The 7,288-nt window shown below is 39.8% G+C and overlaps 1 non-coding gene across 1 annotated transcript; it reads left to right on the forward strand.

The window, feature by feature from the left end:
* Positions 1-7,216: 7,216 nt before the first annotated feature.
* trnaq-cug (transfer RNA glutamine (anticodon CUG)) lies at positions 7,217-7,288 on the forward strand. Its single transcript has one exon. It is a non-coding gene; the product is annotated as a tRNA-Gln (tRNA).

Consider the following 7,288-nt stretch of genomic DNA (forward strand, 5'->3'; position numbering starts at 1 on the left):
TCACAGCATCAAAAGTATGAAAAGTCTTCTGCACCCACTTTGAGGACGTGGACTCTTCTTGGCCCTTAAAATTATGCATCTGCCTTGACCGCCAAAATATCGGCCCTTTGTGTGTTGGTCCATTGTATCCAAATAAGGGTATTCAAATGTGGATGTGGTCAAGAGAAGCAACATCTGTCTTCCTGTGGACATATGTAAAACACTCTACCTATTGTGAATTTTGGAGGGATCCTGGTTCTTGTTAAGTTTCCCTCCAAACCGATTCAGCCAATTAGAAGAAATGTGGGGGGCAGGCGAGCCGCAAACAAGACAGACAGCGGTGAACCCCCAGTCTGACCCCCAGCTGGGCTCCAGCAACGCTGCCTATCAAACCCACCCTGCCTGGAGCTTCACTATAGCACCGCTGGGCTGCTGATAACAATACGCCCATCTGGATTACAAATAGTGGGATTGGGAGATGCTCTGTTAATTGCAGCTAATGAGAGTCATAAACGTGCAGTGAAAGGAGCTGAGGATGCTGTGTTCTAAAGGACAATAGCTGAGGTGGGTCTTCCCTCCAAAAACAGACAAACCAAACCATTCGCAGACCTGATTTTGCAAATAACTGTCAGACAATCATGACTAGATCCCCCTCATACTACCCCCATCTGAAGAGAGACTGTGGTATTTGTAGAGATGCTCAATCTGGCTACAATCAAAAGCTGCGGTGTTGCCTGCAGACACTTTGTAGTCTAAATTTACCCCCAAACCTCATGCACCAGGAAACTTCCTGTGCATTTTGCGGTGGCTGCGACAACTGTTTTTATTTTTTCGTCCCTGCCTGCTGCTTGCAATCAAGCGCAGACTGTCAAAAGTAAAAATCCTCTGAGTTAACAGTGGCAGCGTTGTGTGAAGAACCACTTAAAAAGAGTCTAGCCTGTTTACCCTTGAGCTGACACTATTCCCTTGTGTGCCTTTGAACAGTGAGGAATGTGAGAATCAACGTGAAGGACATCAAGGCTGGCTGCAGTATTGACACTCTGCCTGTTTAAAGTCAGCCCCAGATCAATGACACTATCATTATCTGTTTACTCTGAGATAACAGACTGGATCCAACCTCTTTGTCAAGACAGAGATACGGTAATTATCCGGATTTAAGGATAATCAATTTCATCAAAGCAACACTTTGGCAGGTTAACAAATCAAAGGAGCTGCGAGGTATCTGCTGCCACCATTACAATGTTTTCATTTACATTCTGTAAGAGATGAATGACATGCTAGAAGTCTGGTGGACAAAGGATGGCAACAAACACAAACTGAAAGCCTGCAGATGTTTTTCGAGATTGTGGAGGAGGTTAGTTACTAGAAGCGTCTCTGATGTCTTAATCAGCAACTTCAAGACACATCGCAAATTCAGCGTTGGCTCAGACCAGAATCTGGCTCCATTTAAGAGCACAAAGAAAGTGGTAGAAGAACTACTTAATTATTTACTAAAGTAATAAACAAGACTTACAAGTAATGCATTAAAATAGTTGAAGACACAGAAGCATTAACATTAAATGTATCTGACAAGTAAAATGATTTGGCATGCAGACAAATGGCCCCTGTAAGTGTAATATTATTAGCATTATATTAACTCTCAGAAGCACGTGTAGTTTCTGTGCGTTTTTCTTTCTCCTGATACATTTTCACTCACTGTAAGTTCATTTTTCACTACAATACAAAAATCCTGCATCTCTTTGGAAACAGGACAAATGTGGCTAGAAGTAGAAAGAACTCAGAAATGTTTTCTGTGCTGCAAAACAACATTGTGTCATAAATTATTGTAAAAAGTTAGATTGCTTTGATTATTTACTTTACAAAAGTTGGTATCACCAAGAACAATGTCTTCCAAAGTGTTCATAGACGTTACCAATGCTGGAAAAGAATTAGATTCTTCATACCGTAGATATTTTACTACTTACATTTTAATTTGTACCCAAACATGTCCTATTTCTACTGGGTGTACACAGCCTGCAGTTCAGCACAGTTCAGCTTAAAGGCTCCTTTGTTTTTTCACTTAGGTAAGTGTTGGTTGCAGCTGAGACACTCATGGCTTGCCGGTTTTGGTTTTTTTTTACCGAGTTTAGTTGCTGTGAAAGGTTTATTTTTGGTACATTTTGGAATGAGACATGTTCAGTAAAGTTATTCCAATCAAATATTATGATTTTAAGGTCAGATTTGGTTCAGTTTTGTTGATAGAATGACACATTACAGATGACTAGGCTGTGGAAAAGTTGAAAATCTTAGATTGTCTGGCTCTGACTGTGTAAGTTTGGTGAAGTTTTTATTTTTAAAGCATGTCTTTAAACCCACCAGCAGGTTTTGAGGTTCAGAGGGTTAAAGGATTGTTCATACCGGTATATCCTATGGTGGAAATACTTGCTTCATAAATTATTTACTTTATATACTGTTTAGCTGTTTGATTTATGATAATGTAGTCCCATTTAATAACTTGATCATGTGTTTTGGAGCGTAGGAAAATTCTCATCTGCAGCTGTTCAATTTTAAGCAACACAAGGGTAACATTTAAGTACAAGTACTTCAGAAGTGTCATTATGCAAATAAGTTTAATTACCACAGCTGCTAGTATTTAGTCTTCTTTCATGTCAAAATCTCTGTTTAGCACACTGTGGTTAATGCGTAAATATAGAGTCTGAACAGAAAAAAAATGAAAAAGAAGAATACTGAAATTTCTTTTTTGTATGTTTGTTTCGATAAATTGGACCTAGAACCTTCGAGAAGTTCCTGAATGTGGACACAATAGATAGAAAGGTCTATTTTAGACACATGCAGCTTCTTCCCTCCATTTTACTAATGATAGTGAAAAGTCCCCAGGGCATCCAGCTGTGACCTTTGACCCCAGACACTATAATTAGGTTATATCTGGAGTTGCTGAATGGAAAAAAAAGAGAGAAAGACGTAGACCAATAAAGAAAAGAGCAAACATTCTAAAATCCCTTCTTTAAAACAAATTTGTCACAAAAAGAGCCTTAAAGAGACACAAACACGTATGACAATGACAAATGAAATGCAAAAAAAAAAAGTACAATAAGCTAAAGCAAAACCACATGAGAGGGAAAAAAAGTCGTAAAAACAGCAGAGTTTGAGTTGGGTGAGAGTTTTACTGCGGATGCTCGGTCACAGGAAATGTGATTTGTGTGTTTTTGAATAAATCATGAGATACTTCATGTGGAGATAACAACAAGTGGGCAGGGTATTCATGCAGAGGTTATGCGAGATCCCGATGGAGAGGATTAAAGCACACAAGAGTATTGTGACAGTGGAGCTAAGTGATCTATTACATGTTTAGGGAAGCATTAGAGAGCGTTCTCAGGGCGTCTCTGTGCGTTTCCAGCTGCGTTTGCTATCAACCCTCTCTGACTGTGTTTATCTGCAGTAGGAGCCTCTTGTGCTCACTTTCCCACTGGGCTTTACACTAACACTGTCACTCTCTCTCCCACACAAACATACTCTATGCAGCCCAGATGAGAGGCACAATGACAAATTTACTGTCATACAAACAAACACATACACAATCAGGATCCTGAGAAAGTGCAATGAGAGAGCAGGTGTCAGTTTTCACATGCGGCTCTCATGGGGGTTCGGATGGTAAATATCAGCACAAGTTTTTTTCTGATCCCCCAGCGTCGGCGTTTCTCACAGCCTCGGCATGCTGTTCGACTCCGACTGCAGACCGGGAGCTGCTCACCTGCATGGAGAGCTGGGAAAATGTCAACTTCACTGCTCTCGCTGACTCATCACATGAGAGTGTCTTTGCTGTAACACCACTTAAGTCTCGCTAACAGATAAAAGTTATAGAATTTAGAACTTTACAGCCCCATAATAAGAATAATGCAAATAATAATCGCTCCAACAGCAACAGCTCCACACAATTTTTGTCCGTGTTGTGTACTTTTGCTGCTTTTCAGACAAAAATAGTTCAAGGATGCCCTCCTCTTCTCGCCTGTATTTTGCTTGATAATTAGGATTTTCTCATTAGTGTGTATCTGACTCCTCGGCCAATTTAAAAGCATTTCCCCGCAAAACCTCAAATGAGCCGGGCAAAACATAAGACTCAGCACAATCCTGCGGCGAGAAGGGCATATTTTCTGCTTCCCTTGAACCAAAGCCGATTATCAGAGTATTCCGACAAGGTTTTAGATCTCATTACCAGCAGATAGATGACTCTGCGCAGGAAAACAAACAGCAGGGATTTCAGATCAACCAGATTAGCAACGAGGTGCCATGGGAAGCTGCAGAGGAGTCTGGGAATGAGGACATCTCAACTTCTCAGCTCCTATCAGGTCTTGCTTTGGTGTTTCAACTGCACATTTTAAGTAGCCGCTACACCTGCAAACTGTAGACTCCATCCGCTGCCTGTATGATACAACAACGGTCATATGAGGGTTATGTTACTTCCCTTTTGTCAACAGTAAAGTCCAAAGCTTTGGCTACAGGTTTATGGTTTGAAATGTCTTTTAAAGGTGTACAATTCTAAGGATTTTTCACCAGTAACCTTCAGATTAGTCTTACAAGAGGAGATTCAAAGGTAGAAATTGAGCATAAAATCTCATTAGTGCAGGAATGATGCATTTTTCCTAAATTATCGCATGTTATTAAGCTTTTTCATACACTTAAATGTGGCATTCTGTGCTTAGGAAACCAACTTCGCATGTTAAATTAGACATTGTTGCACATGAGACTGAATTTTAGCATAAAAGATGTGTCATCTTGAGTTAACATTCAATGATGTTCAATAACCATGTATCTCTGTGCAACGACACGCTATTTATTACACTGTATATTACTGTTTATTTTCTCAGAAAATGCACATTTCATGCTCATATACTTTATCTACCTGTCCTTATATTTTTAGGGCATGTTTTTTCTACTTATGTCTATATTTTTGTACTGTTTAATTCTAAGACTTCGAATGGAAACAACTGTAACGTAAGCAATTTCCCCTCAGATGGGCAGTCTAAGGCACACCTGTGCACTAATCATGGTGTCTAATCAGCATCTTGATATGGCACACCTGTGAGGTGGGATGGATTATCTCAGCAAAGGAGAAGTGCTCACTATCACAGATTTAGACAGATTTGTCAACAATATTTGAGAGAAATGGTGATATTGTGTATGAGGAAAAGGTTTTAGATCTTTGAGTTCATCTCATAAAAAATGGGAACATAAACAAAAGTGTTGCGTTTATATTTTTGTTGAGTGTATTATGATGCACTGAGAGAAGGATATGGAGAGACAATATTAGGGGATCTTTGGGCTGAGATTCTAAAACAAGTCCATAAATCTTCTTTGTGTCTTATTCAATGCAAACTGATCTAACCGTGTTTACTACACTAATGTACATCCGTCAGAATTTTAGAATGGACTGTCCCCAGTTTGTAATAGGTGTCAGCATTCCCCTGCTGTCCTTAAACATGTTTTCTGACTTTGCCCATCTTTGCACAAATACTGGACAGAGGTTTTTGAGACAATTTGTCCTTGGCTTTCATCACTTTTCCAACCAAATGACTTATAGTGATGAAGTGGAAGTTGCCCGTGCCTCCTTCCTACACTCATTAGCTAAGAGATGTCCTGAAAAAAGTAGACTTTCATGAAGCAGCTCTACTGAAAGATTTCTTAAATTTTGGGGCTTATTCTCTCAAACGATTGATGGGGTTCTTTCTTTTTTGCGTTTTTTTTTTTTTTGTTATTTTGCAAAAGCGTTAATGTTGTTTGGATGTAACAGTATTTCTGTTGTCACACTTCCTTTGCACTGTTTCATCTTTCTTGTATATTTGCATAGATAACTATTATTTGCATATTTCTATATACACTACCGTTGAAAAGTTTGGGGTCATCCGAAAATTTCATGTTTCCGTGAAAACTCACCCTTTTATCCATGTGGTAACATAATAGCACAAGGGTTTTCTAATCATCAGTTAGCCTTTCAACACCATTAGCTAACACCATGTAGCATTAGAGCACAGGAGTGATGGTTGCTGGAAATGTTCCTCTGTACCCCTATGTAGATATTTCATTAAAGTTCAGCCGTTTCAGCAGTAATTTACCACATTTACCACATTAACAATGTGTAGATTGTGTTTCTGATTAATTTGATGCTATCTTCATTGCAAAAAAACTGTATTTCTTTCAATAATAAGGCCATTTCTAAGTGACCCCAAACTTTTGAACAGTAGTGTATATGTATGCTTGTATCCATGTGACATCACTGTTTACTTTTTTGAAAAAAACAATAAAAAAGTAAAATTTCAAAATTTTAAAAAAGAAACGTCTTCTCTTTTTGAGAAGAGGGAGAACAAACAGGAAGAGAAAGTTGAAAACAATGTCTAGGTTCCATAAATACCACTAGCACCACACTGCCACTGCGTCCTCCCTGTGTTTGGACATGCCTCCACACAGAGCAACACTGTACGCCGAGTAAACAGACACAGGACTAACACATGCATGCAAACTCTCGTACACACTGTTTGAGGACGCTCCCATTGGCAGCTCGGTGAGAATGCAGCAGAGAGGAGCTCTACGGGAATCTGGTTCAGTGGTTAAAGTGGACAAACAGCCAGTGTTTCATTACAGTCGAAGATGGCTTTGTTCTGGATGCAGAACGGAAACAAGCAGGTCTGTTGGTTCACGTTCACATGCTGACCTTTAATAGGAGCTCTGACACGGTTCGACTGCAGCTCTGGCATGTAATTTGTGGTTCTCTTCTGTGTGTACTCGAAAACACAAAACTCCTGTGAGACAGACATGTTGACATAGTGCAGATGATAATGCCCCATGAGTGTTCAGGACATCTTGGACACGCAGAGGAAGAGCTTCCTTTATAAACATGTCATGGAGGAAGCAGATTCATTCTAGTAATAGAACATGAGTTGAAGTTTTGGTGTATCAGCACATAAGGTCAGAACCTGATCAGAGTCTCAAGTTGTTGCCTGGCAACTAGTCCTAGACGAGGTTGATGACTGAAGCCATCGAAATGTATTTCCATGCATCAAAGGTTCATATTTAGAAGCTGATTTTGAAGAAAAGAATCCCTCGTGTCTTAAAATGCCCCAAATGCAACACCGTTGTTTTATCTAGCACTCTTTCCAACTCACCTACAAGGCTGTTTAAGCATTGTAAAACTAGTCTGTACTGCACAAAGGCAAGTTGAAATACTGGACTTCCATGGTGTGGTGGTTCCATGGTGTAACGGTTAGCACTCTGGACTCTGAATCCAGCAATCCGAGTTCAAATCTCGGTGGAACCT

This window comes from Acanthochromis polyacanthus, chromosome 19, assembly GCF_021347895.1.
Source record: "Acanthochromis polyacanthus isolate Apoly-LR-REF ecotype Palm Island chromosome 19, KAUST_Apoly_ChrSc, whole genome shotgun sequence".
In the NCBI taxonomy this organism is placed as follows: domain Eukaryota; kingdom Metazoa; phylum Chordata; class Actinopteri; family Pomacentridae; genus Acanthochromis; species Acanthochromis polyacanthus.